This window comes from Somniosus microcephalus, chromosome 10 (assembly GCF_052327205.1).
Source record: "Somniosus microcephalus isolate GS21.2 chromosome 10, FLI_Smic_1.0, whole genome shotgun sequence".
NCBI classification, from domain to species: Eukaryota; Metazoa; Chordata; class Chondrichthyes; order Squaliformes; family Somniosidae; genus Somniosus; species Somniosus microcephalus.
This window is the reverse complement of record NC_140996.1, coordinates 24,570,125-24,593,927: the sequence shown is the minus strand read 5'-3', so window position 1 is coordinate 24,593,927 and position 23,803 is coordinate 24,570,125. Positions and strand designations below refer to the sequence as shown.

At 46.4% G+C, this 23,803-nt stretch overlaps 1 protein-coding gene and 1 long non-coding RNA gene across 6 annotated transcripts in view; one reads left to right on the top strand and one right to left on the bottom strand.

The window, feature by feature from the left end:
* LOC147111468 (uncharacterized) overlaps nucleotides 1-16,222 on the bottom strand; it is a 31,380-nt gene extending 15,158 nt beyond the window's left edge. Inside the window, exons 1-2 of the long non-coding RNA XR_015079696.1 lie at nucleotides 16,008-16,222; nucleotides 12,676-12,855 (exon numbers count right to left, since the gene is read on the bottom strand). This is a non-coding gene — a long non-coding RNA (uncharacterized LOC147111468). The remainder of the gene's footprint in view (nucleotides 1-12,675; nucleotides 12,856-16,007) is intronic.
* Nucleotides 1-23,803, top strand: part of tbc1d4 (TBC1 domain family, member 4) — a 318,286-nt gene that overhangs the window by 66,455 nt on the left and 228,028 nt on the right. The window lies entirely within an intron of this gene.

Sequence of the window (23,803 nt, the reverse complement as noted above, 5' to 3'; positions counted from 1 at the left end):
TGGGAATTAATAACTAGGACAAAAAGGCTTTAGAGAAAATCAACCATGCCTCTCATTGCTTCCCACTGATAATAGCCTGGTTAGAAGCAGTACGCTATCTGAACATCATCAGAAGGTGTCAACAGTCCTTGTATAGTAGTTACTGAGCTCTGTGGTAGGCAAGTTAACAAGAGGTGACCTGCATAAATCTGTACCAAGATTCACATTTTTCACGACATTACTAAAGCTGCAGACTTTAAAGGCATACCAATTTTCTCAAAATATTTATGGTGCGGAAGTTATAATGAACCTTTATAAAACACTGGTTCGGCCTCAACTGGAGTATTGTGTCCAATTCTGGGCACCGCACTTTAGGAAGGATGTAAAGGCCTTAGAGAGTGTGCAGAAAAGATTTACAAGAATGGTTCCAGGGATGAGGGACTTCAGTTACGTGGATAGACTGGAGAGGCTGGGGTTGTTCTCCTTAGAGCAGAGATGGTTGAGAGGAGATTTGATAGAGGTGTTTAAAATCATGAGGGGTTTGGACAGAGTAGATAGAGAGAAACTGTTCCCATTGGCGGAAGGGTTGAGAACCAGAGGACACAGATTTAAGGTGATTGGCAGAAGATCCAAAGACAACACGAGGAAAAACTTTTTTACTCGGCGAGTGGTTAGCATCTGGAATGCACTGCCTGAAAGGGTGGAGGAGGCAGACTCAATCGTGGCTTTCAAAACTGAATTGGATCAGTACCTGAAGGAAACAAATTGCAGGGCTACGGGGAAAGTGCGGGGGAGTGGGACTAGCTAAAGTGCTCTTGCAAAGAGCTGGCACAGGCTTGACGGGCTAAATGGCCTCCTTCTGTGCTGTAACCATTCTATGATTGTATAAGTTCCCTGGCAAGATGTGAAAGCTATTTTGTTTCTCAGTTTGATCCATTGGATGGTCCTATTGTTCTGGCTACAGGAAGTGCACAGATGAATTCTAGCTGTATTTTACATTATTCCGGGTCTCCACAGGAGCACAGCTGCCATCCCTCTGTCTGATTGAAAGTAATTATAGACAAATTCATTCTGGTTGTGTGCAATCAGCATAGGCTGCTTCTAATGAGACTAGTTGTTGGTAGCAAGCAGTGAGAGCCCTTTTTCTGAAACCTATTTGCTCTTGCAGTGAATGGCCGTTGTCGTTTGTATGTACTGTGCGGTTATGTTATTAATTCAGCCTTTCCATGGTAGCCCAATAGCACCAGGACAGTGGTGTACTGATGCACTGTGCCATGGAGTAGTGAGATGTGGAAACCAGGAGGAGTCACCCATGGTGATTTGGCAAAGCTCTAGATGGCCACTTCAGTAGTGACACTGGTACTGATGCATCGATGGGGAGGAGAAATAGCTTAAAAGACAAGGGAATAAATATAAATCAAAGGAAATAAATTATGTAAAGTAATGCCTGTAGTTTACTTTTACATTCTCAGTGGACTTTTCTTACGGCCCTTGTGCTCTAAGCACTACACCTGAATTGAGGGGCAGGCATTTGACCACTCCAGAGACCAAATGCAGGCTGACACTTCAGTGCAGTGCTGAGGGAGTGCTGCACTGTCGGCAGGGCTGTCTTTCGGATGAGGCGCTAAATCGAGCTCCGTCAGCCCCCACGGTTGGATGTATAAGATCCAATATTTCGAAGAAGAGCAGGGGAGATATCCCCGGTGTCCTGCCCAGTATTTATCCCTCAACCAACATCAATAAAATGGATTATCTGGTCATTATCACATTGCTGTTTGTGGGAGCTTGCTGTGCGCAAATTGGCTGCCGCGTTTCCTACATTACAACAGTGACTACACTTCAAAAGTACTTCATTGGCTGTAAAGCGCTTTGGGACATCCTGAGGTGGTGAAAGGTGCTTTCTGCTTTCTTTTATCTCTACAAGTCAGACTGGCAGATTATTCCAAACATTTATCAGCTTTTGAATTCTGAAATTCTTCCTAATGTATTTATTTTAAATGTGCTTTCCACTTATTTATAATCTGGGTTCATCATATTTTTCATCATTTAATATTTCCTATATCTCAAGGCCTTCCCCTAACCACCCTCTTTCCAGATTGTAGACCATAAATTTCTCTAATCTCTCCTACAGAAATAAGAAGTAGAAGAGATGATTTTACTTGTGGTAAGAGTTCAAAACTCAGGGCCATAAATAGAAGATAGTCATTAATAAATCCAATAAAGAATTCAGGAGAAACTTACCCAGAGAGTGGTTAGAATGTGGAACTTGCTATCACATGTAATAGCAATGGAGCAGATAAAGCATTTTGGACAGCAAGCAAAGAAGTGGCTCCTACAATTGTTCAACCACTGTCTGGCAACACACAAGCTACCTAATATCTGGCAGAAGGCACATGTAATAGCACTATTAAAGCCTGGAAAAGATCCCTCAGATCCTAAGAGTTTTCGGCCAATTTCACTGCTTTGCCACACCTATAAGCTGTTTGAACGCCTGATACTCAATAGCACCAACTGTAGATGAGAAGACCATTCCAGAGCAAGCAGGTTTCCGCCCCGGCAAATCAACAACAAACCAACTGCTCAACCTCACACAACACATCGAAGATGGTTTTGAGCAAGGGATGGTAACAGGTGCTGTTTTTGTAGACCTGTCAGCAGCATACGATACAGTGAACCATAGATGTCTCCTCTGCAAGATTCTAGAGATGACAAAAGAGATTCACTTAACAGAGCTGTTAGAAAGCATGCTTCAGAATCGCCAGTTCTATGTTGAACTAGGTGGGAAGCGCAGCAGGTGGCGTATTCAGAAGAATGGTCTTCCTCAGGGAAGCGTGCTTGCACCGCTGCTGTACAACATCTACACGAATTACCAACCTATAGACGGTGTCACACGCCGTTTTATATATGCTGATGACTTATGTGTCACTGCCCAAAGCACTGATTTTAACACCGTGGAGAAAATGCTTTCTGAGGCCTTGGAGGGACTAAAATCCTACTATGAAGAAAACCATCTTCGCGCAAACCCATCAAAGACGCAAGTTTGTGCATTCCACCTCAGAAACCGTGAAGCCAAACGCCAGTTGAAAGTAACCTGGTGTGGAGCAACACTGACGCATTGCGAGCACCCTATCTACTTAGGAGTCACCCTTGACCGATGCCTCACCTTCAAGAACCAAATCGAGAAGACAAAGGCAAAAGTGAGCGCATGAAACAACATCCTGAATAAGCTCACTAACACAAGATGGGGAGCAAGCCCGAAAACATTGCGAACCAGTGCACTTGCTCTTTGCTATTCCACTGCCGAATACGCCTGCCCTGCATGGGAAAGGTCTACTCATGCCAAGAAGATGGATGCCGTTCTGAATGCAAGCTGCCGATTTATCACAGGTTGCTTAAAACCAACAAACACCAACAGCCTATATATCCTGGCGGGTATCGCTCCCCCTGATATAAGAAGAACGGTAGCCAGCAAGAAAGAGCGACTCCATCAAACATCAGATGAGAGGCACCCTCTGCATTCATACACCTACACCCAGCCGCCTAAAGTCAAGGAAGAGCTTCATGAACAGTGTTGTTCCATTACAATCAACCTCGTCTGAAGCCCGCATCGCCTTGTGGAAAGACCGGCTCGCCAGTCTTGAACAACCCCCAGCGATGGAAATTTTACCTGATGAAAGCCTTCCCCCAGGAGCTAATTGCAACTGGGCAACCTGGAAGTGCCTTAACAGACTTAGGACCGGTGTAGGTTGCTCAAAGGTGTCACTAAGCAAATGGGGATATTCAACCAGCCCGACAACTTGTGAATGTGGAACTGAGGCACAGACTATGCAACATCTCCTGCAATGCCCATCGTTCGAGGAACCCTGCACTGTTGCAGATCTTGCCGAATCCAACAACAAGGCGCAAAAATGTGTCCAGTTCTGGCTGGGCTATGTATAGACTGTCTGTGGACACGATAAGAAGAAGTTGAGGCGAATAGTATAGATACATTTAAGGGGAAGCTGGATAAGTACATGAGGGAGAAAGGATTAAGAGGATATAGAGTCATAGGGCTGGATTTTCAGTGTGCCGTGAGGCGGGCTTTTAGGCGTGGGGGGGCAAAAATCCTGAATTCGGGGGTCCCGACACCATCCCGCCCAAAACCCGCCTCCACGTAAGTTTCAAAGGAGGCGGGTACCCGCCCCGCACTGGGACCCGCCGACCCGAAGCGGGAAGGGATTAGTGCCTAATCCCTATTTTGAAGGGTGTCATGAGGGATTCCCGACGGCTCCAAACCACGCCAGGTTAGAGCGGGCGGGCCGTCGGGTTGAAGGACTTGGAGGGGTCGAGATGTCGGTGTTCAGGTGAGTGATGGGTGCATGAGTGCAAAGGTAAGTGTGTTTGGTATGTCTAAAGTGTGTAAAGAAGTTTAAATTACCTGTACTTACCTCTACAGCCTTCCTTCCTCTAGGATTCGGGAGTTCATCATTCGGCCGGCACAGAAAGCAGAATTGCTGCGAACTGTCAAAAGTGACAGCCTTCAGCTTTCTGTGCCGGCGTGATTTCTAACTGAGTCTGTGTAGAAGGACTCAGGTTGGAAGCAAGACTGTCAGTGTTTGACAGCTTCAAACAGCTGTGAAACACTGATATTTCATCTGTCAACACGTCTTGATAGATGAAATTTCAGTCTGTGACATCACCTGTTGCCGGGTGGCCCTTAATTGGCCTGCTGAGCCCGCCCAGCGGGCTCAACAAGGTCAATGAAGGGAAAATCGCGTGGATTGGCCGCATCTCGATGGAGACGGGACTAAAACCCGAAAGTTGTAGTCCCGCCTCCTTCCCGACTGCTGAATGAAAATCCAGCCCATAGAGTCATAACGGCACAGAAGGAGGCCATTTGGCCCATCGAGTCCATGCCAGCTCTCTGTAGAGCAATCCAGTCAGTCCCATTCCCCCACTCTATCCCCGTAGCTCTGTCAAGTTTATTTCCCTCAGCTGCCTATCCAGTCTCCCCTTGAAAACATTGAGTGTCTCCGCTTCCACCACTTCCGTCGGCAGCGAGTTCCAGGTCCTCACCACTCGCTGCGTAAAAAAGTTTTTCCTCACATCCCCCCTGTAGCTCTTGCCCAAAACCTTAAATCTGTGTCCCCTAGTCCTTGCACCATCAACTAGTGGGAACAGCCTTTCCCCGTCTAGCCTATCCAAACCCGTCATAATCTTGTACACCTCTATCAAATCACCCCTCAACCTCCTTTGTTCTAAAGAAAACAAATCCAGCTTCTCCAACCTGTCCTTGTAGCTAAGATCCCCCATCCCCGGAACCATTGTGGTAAATCTCCTCTGCACCCTTTCAAGGGCCTTCACATCCTTCCTAAAGTGTGGTGACCAGAGCTGGACGCAATACTCCAGTTGTGGCCTAACCAGCGCTTTATAAAGGTTCAGCATAACTTCTCTACTTTTGTACTCCATACCTATTATTTATGAAGCCCAAGATCCCATATGCTTTGCTAACCACTCTCTCAATATGTCCTGCCACCTTCAGGGACCTATGCACATTAACTCCTAGGTCCCTCTGTCCCTGCACACTCTTTAAAGCTGTGCCATTAAGTGCATATTGCCTCTCCCTGTTCCTTCTGCCAAAATGCATCACCTCACACTTCTCTATTAAATTCCATCTGCCACTTGTCTGCCCATTCTGCTAGCCTTTCTATGTCCCGTTGCAGTCAATTGGTATCATCCTCACCGTTTGTCACACCTCCAAGTTTGGTGCCATTGGCAAATTTAGCAATTCTACTCTGTATTCCAATATCCAGGGCATTTATATATATATATAAGTGGCCCCAGCACTGACCCTTGGGGAACGCCACTGTCTACCATCCTCCAATCTGAAAAACAGCCATTTACCACATATGCAAATAGGGTTAGGTGAAGAGGGGCGGTAGGAGGTTTGTGTGGAGCATAAACACCGGCATAGACCTGTTGGGCCGAATGGCCTGTTTCTGTGCTGTAAACACTATGTAATAATTCATCTTCTTTCACTTGGAATCATTGTCCTTGATCTTCCCTGTTCCTTTATTACATATTCCAGATCAGCCTAGGTACAAGCAACACAGGCTAAAATCTGATATCGTTGCAGTGTAAGTTCTTCAAAATCACATTTTAAACAAATCAAATCTTAGTAAACTTCAGTCACGGCCTGGCAAAAATCAAGCAAAAAAAAAAGCCTTTTTAAAGGTACCTTTTTAGAAATTAAAAATCTGTATTTTGTTTTATAAACAATTGCAGCAGATTGTTAGTCATTTACTTCTATGTGCTCAACCCAACCATAGACTTGCCTTTGGGGTGACTTCAAGAATGGACACCAGCGGAGCGGAAAAGCTTTACATCTGTGCAGGCATCTTAATGAGTAAGGATGCAGTCCAGTACTACTTTGTTGGGTAGGGGAGACGGGAAGATTAACTCACATTTATATGGCGCTTTTCACGACCTCCGGACGTCCCAAAGCGCTTTACAGCCAATGAAGTACAAGTGAGGAGAAAGAGAATCTTAGATGCTCAATTTCCTTGCTGCTCTTTTTCTTTTGTGCTTCCCCTCCCCCCCCCCCCCCACCCCCACATATCAGAACATCACTTACATTGTATCTGGAACTTCACACAACCAGAATATACAGAGTACATTGAGGCATTTGGAAACTGGGTGATGGGTCAAAGCATCATGACCCTTTCACCGGTCAAAGACAGTGCGCATTTTAAATGACTACCCTCTGCCCTACCTTGTCGCACAGAAAGAGTTGAATTATGTACTCAGTCCACCAACCATGGAGAAATATTTGCAGGCTTGCAGATGTGGTAATATTTGGTTATATTGGTCATTTGCCACGGCCATGTTTAAGATTTGCAGGTCTGTGGGGCTGGCTGTGTTCAGTGTCTACTTGCTGGTGATTTCATGCTTATTTTTAGAGTGTTTTTTCTAGTCCTGTGTGAGAGTTAATCACAGCTCAGGTTTCCTGGGCATTAGTCGGAGAGAGTACAATAGCGTTTAAATGAATACAGATTCCTGAGAGCCAAAGGGGCCCGGGTGACATCATGCTTAAAAGCTACAAATCAATCTGGTGTATGTGCGGCTCTACTGAGCCCTTCTCGCTTTCATCAGCTGGGATATATCAAAGCTGCATTGATCACTACCTTACACTTGTAAGCTGAAGACTATAGACAAATGGCAGTAATTAATACATCATGGACTCAGAGACAGTTGAGGATGAGAATGAAGGACCTTTACACAATGGCCCACTATTGTTATCGGAGCTAATTATACACTTATACTATATACATGCATATGTATGTATTGGAGATGGATCATTAAAAGCCTGGACATAGAGCTTCATTCTTTCTGAGTCACAATGCAGTGAGCGCTTATTGGTGTTGGGGCGAGTTCTCCGATCCCAGAGTCGGGGCGTGTTCTCCGATCCCGGAGTCGGGGCGTGTTCTCCGATCCCGGAGTCGGGGCGTGATCTCCGATCCCGGAGCCGGGGCGTGTTCTCCGACCCCGGAGCCGGGGCCGCGTTCTCCGACCCCGGAGCCGGGGCCGCGCCCTCCGACCCCGGAGCCGGGGCCGCGCCCTCCGACCCCGGAGCCGGGGCCGCGCCCTCCGACGCCGGGGCCGCGCCTCCGACGCCGGGGCCGCGCCCTCCGACCTCGGAGCCGGGGCCGCGCCCTCCGACCCCGGAGCCGGGGCCGCGCCCTCCGACCCCGGAGCCGGGGCCGCGCCCTCCGACCCCGGAGCCGGGGCGTGTTCCCTGATACAAGTTGTTGTTGTTGATCTATCCCACTGTACCTGTCTGCTCTCTATGTACTGGACTCGGTCTCACAGGTCATTATCTCCTCATCAAAGTTATTAGGAAAGGGAATGTTACCAAACTTGTAAGGCAAATCACACAACATCATTTTGTTGTGAATACATGATTCATGCGATTATGAAGGTCATTGTTTTGCCAAAACATAATTATGCTACTTACGAACAATGTCATTATGTCATTACTGCTACAACAACCACTTGCATTTACATTGCAGCTTTAACATAGAACATAGGAACAGGAGTAGGCCATTTAGCCCTTCGTGCCTGTTCTGCCATTCAATGAGATCATTGTTGATCTGCGACCTAATTCCACATACCCGCCTTTGGCCCATATCCCTTAATACTTTTGGTTAACAAAAATCTATCAATCTTAGATTTAAAATTAACAATTGACCTAGCATCAACTGCCGTTTGCGGAAGAGAGTTCCAAACTTCTACCAGCCTTTGTGTGTAGAAGTGTTTCCTAACTTCACCCCTGAAAGGCCTGGCTCTAATTTTTAGACTCTGCCCCCTAGTCCTCGACTCCCCAACCAGCGGAAATAGTTTCTCTCTATCTACCCTATCAGTTCTCCTTAATATCTTGAAAACTTTGATCAAATCACCCCTTAACCGTCTAAATTCCAGGGAATACAGCCCTCGTTTGTGTAATCATCCCAAGAAAAACATCCCAAGGCACATTAGAGTTGTAAATAAAGTATGCATCCAGTTTCTTCATGCTATTTTCTCCCCTCATGCAGTCTCCATCTGAGTCATGGGTTCTGAGGTCAAGGTGATGAGCTTAGTGGTCTACTCACAGTTTGGCATTGCCAATCTTCACCAAATACCAGGAGAAGCACCAGGAGGCAGAATGCCATTCAAGTTGTATGTCTTGTGGGGCAATGCCTGCCCATCTTCCAAACCTGCTCAGTGAAACTCATTAAGGGTGCAAATCAGCCACTTTGCCATAACAATGTGATCTATTTTGACACATGAATACTTTGAAATATACAGCTCCATGTTTGTCCACTTTTACTGGTGCTAAATTTCCATTTCAACTTCTACCCTGTGTTGACAAAGCTGCTCTTCTCGTCGGACTACTGACAGTCACCCTGCTTGCCAACCTATGGGATAAATTTTCATGGACTCCGCTCCCAATGCGGGATCTCGCTCGGCGGGAGTGTGGTGGTCAGTGCACCCAATTCAGGGGGCCTCCGATTTTCTGGTCATTAATTAGCGTATCACTGAGCTTCAGAGACAGTGCAAGAATGAATGCAGCGTGAGGACCGGAGAACCACTCAAACAATGCTCCATCAATGTTGAGAAAGCTATTTAGCACTTGTACCATATACCTGTGTGTGTGTGTGTCCCTGTGTGTGTGTCCCTGTGTGTATATATGTGTGTGTGTGTCTGTGTGTGTATATATCTGTGTGTGTGTGTGTGTGTGTGTCCCTGTGTGTATATATGTGTGTGTGTGTCTGTGTGTGTGTATATCTGTGTGTGTCCCTGTGTGTGTGTCCCTGTGTGTATATATGTGTGTGTATATATCTGTGTGTGTGTGTGTGTGTGTGTGTGTGTGTGTGTGTGTGTGTGTGTGTGTGTGTGTGTGTTTTGCAGGTGATTCTTTAATTCCCATTCCGATAAGCAAGAACATTTATCCCTATTTGCTTTTGATTTGGTTTTCTTTCACTTTCTCTCCTCCTGTGATCTCTCTTCAGGTTTTTAGTTTCTTTCTCCATTTCTCTGTCATTCTTCCATCCACTGATTGCTTTCCATTTATGCCTGAAAAATTCCCTTCCCTGCACCCTGATACTTCTCCCTCCATCCATTCGATATCTGAGAGATTTCCCCTCCTGTCTGCTCCTTTCCGCTCGCTCCATGCCCCCCCAAGTTTTCCTCTAATTATGCCATCTAGGTTTCCTCCTGGTTGCTCTATGCTCCATATCTTCTGAGCATTCCTTCTATACAACTAGTCATTTATGCCATTACAATTTGTGTGTTCTTGGTGTGGACAAATTAGCTGCCATATTTACCTGCGTAACACTTCAAAGTAATGAGTTGCTGCAAAGTGTTTTGGAAGGTTCATTCTTTCCATGTCCCTTGGACCTCCTGTGTGTGACAGTGACATTCACACTCAAAAAATGAATGATAGCAATGTTCCAATTCCAAGCTTATTGGGCTGCGTAGTGGAAGGTTCCATAGGCAGCACACTCAGCAGGAGGATAGATTTTGCTATTTGGTGTCTTACGCACAATAGATTAACGCTAGCTGTATCTGCTAGAGGTAGGGACTTTAAGTAGTATTAGTGATGTGATGCTCTTCTTAGAACTGTAGAATGGTACAGTAATTATTTATTCTGTTATGCTAACCTCACTTGTTAATGGTTTCCTCACTTGTTAACTGATTGCACACTGGGAGGTGAGCATAGAATTCTTAACTGATTATCGGATCAGTTCCCTGGGGTTATCTGAGTTCTTCTCTAGAGCTTGGAGTCTGATTCATCAAGTCACTTAAAGCTAAGTACAACAGAGTAAGCAAAAGAAAAGGTGCAGTGTTTGTGACTGGTAAATATCGAGTGAGAATGGGCAACTTGATGACTTGGAAGTTGTTGGAAGCAGGATTGAAGAGTCCCATCTGGTACAGCTGCAACTGTCTCCAGGAAGTACACGGGTATACCCTCATCTATGTCTTTGTTACCTCTAGACTTGTCTATTCCAACGCACCTCTGGCTGGCCTCCACATTCTACCCTCTGTAAACTTGAGGTCAACCAAATTCTGCTGCCCATATCCGAGCACGCACCAAGTCTCGTTCACCCATCACTCCTGTGCTCGCTGACCTACATTGGCTCCCGGTTAAACAACGTCTCGATTTTAAAATTCTCATCCTTGTTTTCAAATCCCTCCATGGCCTCTCCCCTCCCTATCTCTCTAACCTCCTCCAGCCCTACAACCCCCCCGAGATCCCTGCGATCCTCTAATTCTATCCTCTAGAGCATCCCCAATTTTACCATTGGTGGCCGTGCCTTCTGTTGCCTAGGCCCTAAGCTCTGGCATTCCCTCCCTAAACCTCTCCGCCTCGCTCCCTCTCTTTCCTCCTTTAAGACGCTCCTTAAAACCTACCTCTTTGACCATCTGCCCTAATACCCCCTTATGTGGCTCGGTGTCAAATTTTGTTTTATAACGCTCCTGTGAAGCGCCTTGGGATGTTTTACTACGTTATAGGTGCTACTGTATATAAATACAAGTTGTTGTTGTTGTTGAAGGATGAAACGAGGGGAACAACATGGGTATTCACTCTTAAGAATGCAGTTCCTTTAGGAAAACATTTCACGACCTCAGGATGTCTTGAAACGCTTTACAGCCAATGAAGTACTTGAAGTGTTAGTCACTGTAACATAGGAAACACAGTGGCCAATTTGCGCACAGCAAGGTCCCACAAACAGCAATATGATAATGACCAGATAAACTGTCTTCGTGTTGATGGTTGACTGATAAATATTGGCCAGCACACATGCCTGCGGATGATTAGGCTGCAAATTTGCAGAACATAGATTCAGATCTATATTAAAACAAATGTGCAAGATTAGCTAGGGCCTAGTGGGAAAAGACACTGCCTGGTGTAGCACTAAGGTATACAGGCCTTTGAAGGTCCCTGCTTTGATTATGTTCCTGTCTGATCTTTACCAGGGTGCTGATCAGGTCATTACAATTGGTCTTGATACCAGGAAACGTTAAAAATCAGCTAGCATTCCCGCTCCTGATTTCTGTCCTGTACCCTGCTGGAAAGTGTGTGAATGCGGAGCTCGGATGAGGGCAAGTTCAGGCTCAGCTCCGCAATAGAATAGCCTGGCGACAATCATTGTCTAAGCTGACTACTGGCCATTTGGGTAAGGCACCAGAAGCCTGTTGCTGCCCAACACACTGCAGAAAGGGTCATAAGAACATGAGAAATAGGAGCAAGAGTCGGCCATTCGGCCCCTCGAGCATGCTCCGCCATTCAATAAGATCATGGCTGATCCAATCTTGGCCTCAACACCACTTTCCCGCCCGCGCCCCATAACCCTTGACTCCCCCATAGCTCAAATATCTGTCGATCTCCGCCTTGAATATATTCATGACCCAGCCTCCACAGCTCTCCGGGGTAGAGAATTCCTAAGATTCACAACCCTCTGAGAGAAGAAATTCCTCCCCAGCTCCGTTTTAAATGGGCGACCCCTTACCCTGAAACTGTGTCTGCTAGTTCTAGATTCCCCCACGAGGGGAAACGTCCTCCCTGCATCTACCCTGTCAAGCCCCCTCAGAATATTATATATTTCAGTAAGATCACCTCTCATTCTTCTAAACTCCAATGAATATAGGCCCTATAAGACAACCCCTTCATCTCAGTAATCAACCTAGTGAACCTTCTCTGAACTGCCTCCAATGCAAGTATATCCCTCCTTTAAACAAGGAGATCAGAACTGCACGCAGTACTCCAGGTGTGGTCTCACCAACGCCCTGTACAGTTGTAGCAAGACTTCCCTGTTTTTATACTCCGTGTCAGTGTCTTAAAGAGAGAGACGGGGGTGGGGGGGGGGGGGGGGAGAACATTGGTCAGAAAGCACGCTGAATTGTTTTAACGTTGCTGTTTACAACTATTTCCATGGGCCCGCTGCTCCCCTAAATTACCTCCTGAAGGCTCATTGTGACAGCGAAGTGGCTTCACTGGCCTGTAGGGGGCAGGCCTGAGTGTCTCCGCTGCTCACCCTGTCAGCAACAACAAAAGACATGGTTGCCTCTGCCTCCATCAGTAGCTGCTGTACATTTACGTTGCTGTCAAAGATGGTGCTAGTGGCTAGAACCACCTTCTTTGTTGGTGTGCACTGCCTCTGGTAGCGCTAGTGTTACCTCATTTACTTCGTTGGTTTGTCAGCGATTTTAAGGCTGCCATCAGTTGCTATGATGCAGACTGTACTGCGAACGTCCTGATAGCCATTTCTTCTTGCGTTTGGGCAGTAATGGAGATCTTTAACCACTCGAGATTATGATGCAGCCTGACTCTGCGATTGTTCTGAAAACTTGGTTCATCTTCAAAATAGATGAAAGCATTTACGTTAGTACAAATTGAATGCCAACAACATTCAAGGAACAAATCTAATTGTAGCAATCAGAAAATGCTTTTGAATTTGTATTCCACCGTCTAGGACTAGAGCTTATGATCTAATTGATTTAAATCTGTTCTGTTGGAGCCAAATTTGAATTGGGGTGTGCATACTGTAAGAATACATCATTTACTACAAAAGTTTGTTGTAACTTGATCAAACTCAAAAGTTGACCATATATAATGTATCAGCACTCCTTGAGGCCAAGAGACTTTCTGCTGAACAAATGTGAAACAAACTGCTGCGACTGTGAACTGTGAAGGCTGCAAGCTGTTAATCAGATAAGGAAGTGACAGACCCTGAGCAAGAACAAACTGTTGGGCGTTGAAAGACAGGAACATCTTCAGGCAAATGGTGTGAACGGCCTTGTGACCCACTGATTAACTGACTTGGTGATAAGAAGAAAAGGAAAACAACTGCCGACCGTTTGTCACAGTTTGGGACACATACGCATTGAGGGGCCTGCCCTGGTTTTTCAGGGTATAAGAGACACTCAGGGCGGCTGCAGCCGGGCGCCCTGGTCAATTGCCAGAAATCATACTGCCGGATTGACCACTCGCTCGTGTTAGTACGTCTGTAGAGTTGGCTTATTATCGCTTGATCTTAAAGTAAAGGAATAGCTCTGTGTATGCTGAGGTATTATTGGGAATTATTATACGCCATATAACTGTCGGATGCTTACTTGTAATCTCTTGCTGATTTTAAGTAAAAGAAGTTTTTCACAGATCCATTGGCCTAGAAATTGGGTTGGGGCGCCAAAGTGGCGCAAAAGTCGCCCGAGCGCAGGATTTAGCGCAGCATTCGAGGCTTCAGCGATCGTCAGATGTTCAGTTTCATTGGGGGGGGGGGGGCGGTTAGGAGGCCGGGGACAGAGGTGCTGGCAGGCGGCCGCCCCGCACCTCCACCTTAACTTGCGCCGCTGCCGGCACGTCATCGGTGGCGGCGCAGCGCAAAAGGCTAACGCCACCATTATCGCCCCAACTCAATATCGCGGGAGGCGCAGCCAGTGGCGCTACAGCCACTACCTGCCTCTTTAGGCGCTAACAAGTGGCGCTACTCACCCAATTTCTCCCCCATTGTGTTTTGTGTTGTCTGTTTGATAGGTCTGAACTTTGGAAACTGTTGGACGGGTTAAAGGACAAGGGTGAATTTAAATGTCTTGCAATACTTTGGATGCGATTAGTATTCCCAGCATGATTTTTTTCATCCCCTTTATGTCTCCTCCCCCACACCTTGAAGTATTTCCACGTTACAAAGGCAAGTAGAGGACTGCTAATGCTGGTCTAAAAATGCCCCTTGGGAGGAGTGTCTGTGCAGCCTGGCCTGGCCTGGTTCTGTTGTCAGGAAGTGCCCAGTCTCTACCACTGTTCTACTGGAGGGTAGAGTGGAAATCAGGAACTGTGTTAAACATTCGACCTAGTACACTGGGACTTACTCCATTAGTAATGCAATGCATTCAATCCAATAGAACTGTTCCGATCAAAGTGTTCTCTGCTGCTTGACTGTCGAGACCCAGCTGGACTCGACAGGTACAGAATAAGAAGTCGCAAGGCTGCACTCTCAAAAAGCAGAAAGTTCTTGCAATGATTACCATGTTTCTATAAATCATTACATACCTCCCCATCTCTCTGTTTGCTATTTCCCACAACCTTTGTATTGTTGATGTTTTATTTTTAATTGTGGAAAGGGACACCTGTACTAAAAGGTTTAGGGTCCAAATCGGCACCGAGCACTCCTTGTTACTGTGTCTCAGCGATATCCTCTCATCTCTACACCAGAAGAGCATTCAGTACCACACTATTCCGCACCTCAGCCATCCTTGTGGTGGCTCCGAGTGCGACTGCTCGGCCATCTCAATCTTAGGAGGTTTTGCGCAATACGGACATGTTTTGGAAAGTCTTCTTTATCACACATTAAACTTTTGTCCTGGACAAATGTCTTGTGCAACACGACTCAAACCCAGGCACCAGTGTAGCTGTTTATTCTCACCACTCTTTTTTGGTCTCTGCCATTGTCTCTATAACTGGCTTTAAAAATGTGGATAAGTTGAACAAGAGCCTTGCCTGTCACTTTTTTCCCTCCCGTCCCTTTGGTGAGGTGCTCGACTTCTGCAGAACTCAGTGGGACTCAGCAAGCATTGAGCGCTCATGCAGTGGGGAAGTGTGGATGTCCCGTTTTGGCATTTTGGTCATTTTTCCACAGAAAAGATTTGGAAGAAGAGTTACTTCGGGTTTTTTTTAAAGCAAAATGTATTCTCTCAATTTTTTAAAACAGTGCACATAGAGCAAAGATGGTTAGTATAGTAATAGAGGTTGTTTCCACCCCCCACCCCAAGAGATAAGCAATTTGTTAGCTTGTCTTGATAATCGATATACTCCTCACACCCATTGTGCTGGAAAGTCATTGATCCATTTCGGGCTGTGAATTTAAAATGATCCCGACTGCCTTGAAATTACTGTGTGGGAACGGCCCTCAGTCCTCCACAATTTTGAACTTAAATTCCCAGACAAGTCTGAACCCGCTGAACTGTAGAATCTACAATTAATGAAACGTAGGGTGCAGATTTATTTTGTTGCGAGAGTGGATTCCGATGCTGGACTCCAGAGGTTGAATCTGGTGTCTTGCTGAGGTCCAATTGTTTGGACTTCAGAAAGTCGTCGTGTCTCTCAGTGAAATTTAAGACTGCCTTGCACAGATATGCTCACGGTCTGCTTCTTTTAAAAGACTACACAATCCCGTACTGGGAATCTAGAGCTATATAGTAGGGCTCTCACGGCATATATGCGTGGTAGGCATGGTAAAGGTTAATGATAGAAGTGGTAATATTCCAAGTTTGATATAAATAGAGGTCGTAGTGTTCGGTACAGATATCGGGACTGTCAAAGGCGGCTTGTATTTCCTTGCACTCAGAGTATTAGGCAGATTACCAAGAATTTTGAACCATCTGATACGCGCAGGCTGCACCTTTCTGCTGCAGGTACTGTACGAAGCAGACAGATGATCTCCAGAATCATGATCAGGAGTTTCAAAGAAAATGTCATTTAAGAAAAAAAACATGTACCCACATTTGTTACCTACCTTGAGAGTGTGAACAGCTCTGATTCTGCTCGACACACACACTTCCAACAGCCCGATCGTGAAAAGTAATTTTAAATACCAAATAAACAGGTGAGAGCACAGAGCTCTCCTGTCTGCTTGTATTCCAAACACAGGACTAGGTACAGCGGCGGGGAGGAGAGGAAGTGTTTGAAATCTTGAAGAGCAATGGCAGCTGTTGGAATGCGGTACAACTTATCTAGCATTGGATTGACTCCTTATAAGACTTGTTGACTTGACATCCTCTGGCCAGCAGTGAAGTTGTGCAATAGTAGGCTCGTGTCTCAATTACAGCATATGTACACTGTCATTAAGTTTCACCTGAACAAAAATGTGATGAATTGTCCAAGTTATGATTTCCAATCTCTGGTACAACATACCGTCCACTGGGGATTTTTATCTCCTTTTTTGGCTTTAATGATTTTGCTGACGGAATAACAAGTCGATGACTTATCCTCGATTGAACACACAATCTAGCCAAGTAGTCATCATTTAGGCGTATCAGTGTCACTTGATAAACGATCTTGCAATCTGTGGCAACAGCAGTTTGCATTTATTTAGCGCCTTTTAGGTAGAAAGGCATCCCAAGATCTTCCACAGAGGCGTGAGTAAAAAGGCACAGCGAGATTAAGAGGGGTGGCCAAAAGCTTGGGCAGGGAGGTGGATTTTAAAGAGGGTCCTAAAGGAGGAAAAGGAGGTTTACGGGTGGAGGGGTACGTGGAGGAAATTCCAGAGAGTGGAACCTAGGCAGTGAAGGAACGATCTTTTGTGGTCTGATGAAAGGAGGGGGGAAGCACAAGAGGCCGGAGTCAGAGACACAGACCGTTCCGGGGTGGGGTTTAGGGCTGGAGGAGGAAACGGAGATTGGGAGAGGTGAGGCCATGAAGAGATTTAAACACACGGTTGAGAATTTTAAATTTGAGGCAATGTGCGTTCGCGAGGATAGGTTATGGCCGAACCAGACTTGGTGTGGAAAAGGATATGGACAACAGAGTTTTGGATGACCTAAAGTTTATGGAATGTGCAGACTGGGAGGGTGGCCAAGAAACCATTGGAGTAATTGTGTGTGGAGGTGACAGAGGCATATATGACGGTTTCAGTAGCAGATGGGCGGAGGTAGGGGATGGCGGTGGATGATGTTACAGAGGTGGAAATAAGCAGTCTATGCGAGAGAGAGGATACTGGGTCAGAAGCTCAGGTCATGGTTGCGAGGTTGCGGACAGGCTGGTTCAGCTTGAAACAGTGGCCAGGGAAGAGGAAGGAGTAATGGGCTGGTTATGGAGTTTGTGATGGTGGCTTAGCTGAAAACGATGGATTCGATCTTCCCAGTGTTTAGCTAGAGGATATAGCAGCTCAATCAAGGTTGTATGTCAGACAGGCAGTCTGATAGCACAAAGGAAGGGTAAAGAGATGTGGTGGAGAGGTAGAGCTGGGTGTCATCAGCGTACCTGTGGAAGCTGACCCATGTCTGTGGCTTATGTTGCCAAGGTGTAGCACCTCGGTGAGGAAGAGGAGGGGGGGATAAGGATGTTTTCATGGGGAATTGCAGAGGTGATGATGTGGGCATGGGACGAGAAGCCATTGGTAGAGATGCTCTTGCTACAATTCAGTAGGTAAGAGTGGAACCAAGCGAGGGCAGTCCCATGGAGCTGGACAGTGGAGGGGAGGTGTTGGACAGGCAGATGATGTGGTCAACTATGTCAAAGGCTGCAAAGAGGTTGAGGATTACAAGGAGTAATAATGCACCACAGTCGCAGAAAATGATTGTGACTGTGGTTAGGACCGTTTCAGTACTGTGGGAGGGTTGCAAGCTGGAATGGAGGGATTCAAACAAGGAGTTGCGGGATGGGTATAGATCTGGGCGGCAACAACATGCTCAAGGATCTTGGCGAGGAAAGGAAAGTTGGAGATGAAGCGGCAGTTAGTGAGAACATAGGGGTTGGGGTGGGTTTTAAAAAGAGTGGCGAATACTGTGGTTTTCAAAGGGAGGGGACAGTGCCCGAGGAGGGAGAATCATTTATAACGTCAGCTAGCATAAATACCAGGAAGGGTAATTAAGAGGTAAGGGGTGGCGAGGTGGTGTGTTTTGCATTGATTGCCCATTTACATTTAGGACGGTGTGGCGGAGCCACTGTGACTCTGGGCAACTGTATATAATTCCCTTTAACGATGTTGTAACACCAGCCTAAGCCTGTACTATTGTGTTAGACATTACTGTGTTTTGTATATAGTGTTTGTATGTACGGGGCGTGGCCCCTTTAAGAGCGTGGGAAAACGCGGGCAAACGCGATGACGTCACGTCGCAAACCACGTGACTGTCCGGGCAGTCCTCGTGGAATCTCCATCTTGTTAAGACCTGTTTTCGTGGTTCTCCTGTATCGATCTCAACAAACTGTTTGAACTCGTTTAGTCTTACATTAAAGACCTGTTTGATTGATCTCCTGAGTCGACCTCAGTTATTGGTTAGGAATTCGTCAATTCCTACAACGGCACTGATAATGAAAGTCTACTCTGTCCTGCAGTTGTACGTTTCCTAAGTGAAATGAATTTGGGCAATTCAAATCTGATTCCTAGTGGATGTGAGACCACAGCACAAAACTGGCCTAAGTTTGGCAGAGATTGCACTAAATTGGCTTTCTCATTGGGAAAGCTGAAATGGGAAATGGATGAAATAATTTTGAGATTGAGAGTGGGATTGTTAATGTTATTAAGGCAGAGCAGAGGAAACTTTACTGTTATATTTTACCTGGGATTGCTCAGTGCTGACACGGCCGCGAATTTAAATCTGGAGGCGGGATGGGGCGGGTCAGCTGGTTTCCGGGTTCCGGTCCCGCCCCCAGCTGCCTCAGCTCTGCAGATGTGATTTTCCCTTGATTGGCCTTGTTAAACCCACACTGCGGGCCAATTAACAGGAAGCGGGTCTGATGACCTCATTTGATGACGCCTCATCTGCCGGTTTCCTTAAAGGGACCATGCACAATTTTATTTTGACAGTTGATTTCTCAGTATTTGACAGCATTGAGGTGCTGCAAAAACTGACAGTCACTGTACAAAGGTGAACACTTGCACCCAGGCTCTCCAATGACTCCCTTCATATGCTTATGGAGGGAGTAACAGCATGCAGGGCGGAAGAGACCTCCCCAGGACATCAACTTACCTTGCACCTCCACCCAACCCTCTCTATCTACATTATCACTTCCCCATCTCACTAGTCACCCCTCACACTCACCCTCATCCTACTCCAAGCATACCAACTGACAGCACACAAGGTTAGGCACTTGAGAGGTTTAACCAATGTCCATGTGAAGTTTCTGGCATTGCGTTGTCATACAGTATAATATCTTTTTCCAAAAGTGCCCCTTCTTGGACAGATCTGAGCGCACATTGAGAAGTGTCAAGTTCCAGTGAATGTTCATACATAACTCCCACCCCCCCCCGCCTCACCCCCCCGCTATAGTGATGTGTGTGTATGGAATGGCTTGGACATCAAAGGGATGCTTCATGGTGCAGCCAGGGTTTATAGCATCAAGTGAAAAAACCCGCGACCTCTTCCACCTAGAAGGACAAGGGCAGCAGGTGCATGGGAACACCACCACCACCTCCAAGTTCCCCTCCAAGTCACACACCATCCTGACTTAGAAGTATATCGCCGATCCTTCATCGTCACTGGGTCAAAATCCTGGAACTCCCTCCCTAACAGCACTGTGGGAGTACCTTCACCGCATGGACTGCGGCTGTTCAAGAAAGCGGCTCACCGCCACCTTCTCGAGGGCAATTAGAGATGGGCAATAAATGCTGGCCTTGCCAGCGACGCCCACACCCCATAAATGAATAAAGAAAAAACAACCAAGCTGTTATCACCTCTCTTGATCTCTCCTTTGACTCTGCAGTCACTTTTTGATCAGGCCTGTGTGAAGCTCTTTGGAGCATTTTTCTACAGCAAAGGCGTGATATAAATGCAAATTGTTGTTCAGTGGTTTCGAGTGGAGAAACCATCAAGCCACACACTTTGATGGAGCATGAAGGCCTTAGACAGTGGTTTACAGTAATTATTCAGTGTCTGTTTGTTGGTGAATGCGACAGTCGAGCACAGATAAGGTCTGGGGTCATGGAGACACGTTGGTTGTTTGTGTTGATTAATGTGATGTGACGTGGTGCCATGGTCGGACAATTAATTGAGTGTAGTGTACTTGGGAATACGAACGTAAGAACATAAGAAATAGGAGCAGGAGTAGGCCATTCGGCCCTTCAAACCTGCTCCACCATTCAATGAGATCATGGCTGATCTTCTGCCTCAACTCCATTCACCGGCCCTATCGCCATATCCCTTGATGCCCTTACCAGTCTGAAATCTATCCACTTCTGTTTTGAATATACCCAATGACTGAGCCTCCACAGCCCTCTGGGGTAGAGAATTCCAAAGATTCACCACCCGCTGTGTGAAGAAATGTCTTTTCATCTCAGTCCTGAATGGCCTACCCTTTATCTTGAGGCTATGGCCCTTGGTTCTAGACTCCCCAGTCAAGGGAAACATTCTCCGAGCATCCACCCTATCAAGCCCTGTAATAATTTTGTATGCTTCAATGGGATCACCTCTCATTCTTCTGAATTCAAGAGAATACAGGCCTAGTTTACTCAATCTCTTCTCATACGACAGTCCCGCCATCCCAGGAGTCAATATCGTGAACCTTCGTTGCATTCCCTCTATGGCAAGTGTATCCTTCCTTAGGTAAGGAGATCAAAATTGTACATAGTACTCCAGGTGTGGTCTCACCAAAGCCCTATATAATTGGAGTATGACTTCTTTACTCCTGCACTCTCATCCTCTTGTAATGAAGACCAGCATACCATTTGCCTTCCTAATGGTTTGCTGCACCTGCACATTCACTTTCAGTGACTCATGTAGAAGGACACTCGGTCCCTTTGAGCATCCGCATTCCCCAATCTTTCACCATTTAGGAAATACTCTGCCTTTCTGTTTTTTCTACCAAAGTAGATAACTTCACATTTACCTACATTATATTCCATCTGCCATGTTCTCACCCACTCACTGAGCCTGTTGAGATCCCCTTGAAGCCTCTTCACATCCTCTTCACAACTGACACTGCCACCTAGCTTTGTATCATCAGCAAATTTGGAAATGTTACATTTAGATTCCTCATCCAAATCATTGATATAGATTGTGAATAGCTGGGGCCCAAGCACTGATCCTTGCGGTACCCCACTAGTCACAGCCTGCCATCCTGAAAAAGACCCGTTTTTCCCTACTCTTTGTTTTCTGTCTGTTAACTAATTCTCAATCCATTCTAGTATATTACCCCCAATTCCATGTGCCCTAATTTTGTTCACCAACCTGTTGTGTGGGACCTTATCAAAGGACTTCTGAAAATCCAGATACACATCTACCAGTTCCCCTTTGTCTACTCCATTAGTTACATCCTCATAGAACTCCAATAGGTTTGTTAAACAGGATTTCCCTTTCATAAATCCGTGTTGACTCTGCCCAATCTTACTATTAGTTTCTAAGTGCCCAGTTATTGCATCCTTTATAATAGATTCCAGCATTTTCCCAACTACTGATGTGAGGCTAACAGGTCTGTAGTTCCCCGTTTTCTCTCTCCCTCCTTTCTTAAATAGCGGGGTTACATTTGCTATCCTCCAATCTGCAGGAACCGTTCCAGAATCTATAGAATTTTGGAAGATGACAACCAATGCGTCCACTATCCCAATGGCCACCTCTTTCAAAACCCTAGGATGTAGGTCACCTGGTCCTTGGGATTTATCAGTTGCTTGCTTAGAGGCTGCCGGTGCTGGATGGGATTTTCTTCTTTATGCCTTCCAGGTGGGATGACAGAAGCTTTTCATGAGCCTGAAGCAGATTGTGACCAAAATCAGCATGGAAGCAGAATCCGAACCTTGCAATTTCCACAGATAATGGGAACCAGTGATTTCTGAGACTTTAGGGTTAAATCTGTCAGTGCTGGCATGCTGCAGTTCTGGTGTAACACACCGAGCGAACTTTCTCTGTTTGGTGTGGGGAGCACTTCATCTTCCCCTTGTCGACAGGCAGCATTGATGTAAAGCGCCTGTGTAAGTACCTACCCTGTCACTAAACAAAGTAAATGGGGGAGGAGGACGTAGGTAATGTTAACTCTTGTTTTTGTTCAGACATTTAGGGGGAAAAATTGGGTCATGCCCCCTTTGGGGCGCTACTTTTAGCGCCCTGAAAAAATTAGCGCCCCCCGCGTCCGAAGTTCACCGGTAGCGCCCCAAGAGGGAGGCAGGGTGAGTGAATATCGCGGCGCTACGTGCCACAGCGCCACAGTCTGCGGCATGTCGCGCCGTGGTAATGCAGGACTTCCTCCCCTTCTTAAAGGGGAGGGGCCGAGCGCAGCGCGACCCGGGGCCCAGCTGGGCCACCAGGGATCGGAGTGCTGGCAAAAGAGCCCGGCACTCAAGAGAAGTGCTGGGCTCACGGAGAGCTGAGGAGGCTGGGGACGGGGGCAGGTGCTGGCAGGCTGCCAGCAACAAAAATAGCCACCCGGCACCTTCCCTTTAATTAGCGCCGTCCTGGCCGCAGGTAGGCCCCCCCATACCCCATCGCACGTAGCGTCCGATGGTAAGTCAGGGGGTGCTACCGAAGATCGTGGCCGGGGCGCTGCGCTCGCGATGACGTCATTGTCGGTGACGCAACGCCGCAGGGCGCTAATCGTGACCGCCGCCGCTAACCTCCCGCTGAATTTCGCGGGAGGCGTTGGTAGTGCCACGCACAGGCGCTAGTTGCTTTGCGCTAATTGGAGGCGCAAATCAACCAAATTTTTAGGCTGTATTATTTTCTTTTAAATATTTTATTCTTTCCAAGATTGTTTTTTGCTGACTAAACCCGAACTTTCTGTTTTATTTGTGACCTGAAAGCAGCACTGTAATGAAATCTGTTTGGCTTGCCTGTATTCGTTTTGCACTCATGTATATTACCCTCCCCCACACGGTGTATAGTTTCACTTCCTCTTTCCTGACTAACCTGGAAGGTTCCAGGTCTTGGCTCTTGGCTCCGCCCCTGACTTCTCTTACTTAAAGATCCCAGGATCTGTATGACTCATTCCTGTGAGCCAGTCGGTGTGTTGAGATGTAAGCTCTGATCTTAGTGATTAAAAGCCAACTTGTTTAAGTTAATAACTTCTAGTTTTGTGGTTATTGAAGGCAGATCAAGCACGTTTCTGCTCCCCAGCTGATCTCACCTGAATTCAAAGGGAAAAAGTAAAACTTCAAAAATCAGAAGGCCTGCTGAGTGCAGGCTCAGAAATTCCCAGCAAACTTGAAACCGCTCCCACTTGTTATTAACGCAGTGAGTTGTGATCTAGAAGAGGATTGGTTATATACTTGAAAAGGAAACTTTTACAGGGCTATGGGACTAATTGGAGAGCTCTTTCAAAGAGCCGGCAGAGGCACGATGAGCCGAATGGCCTCCTTCTGTGCTGCATGATTCTATAATAATGAAAATAGATAGCTATGTGCTGGACAGAGGATTGATTCTAGAGTGCAATTCTGTTAACTCGAAAGAATGTTTTTTTCACATTGTTTGTTGTCCCATGCAATCAGTCACTAGCAGGGTTATAAAGTCTCTTTTTTTATTGCCAATATAACAGCCTGAGGTTTTTCAGGGGTTTCTTTTGAATCAAAAATGGGGAGAACCCCTCCCCCCCAAAAAACCATCAGTGAGTCAGGTTTATATTTGGGACATCCCTAGAAATCAAGAAAACCAGCAAGGGACTAATAAA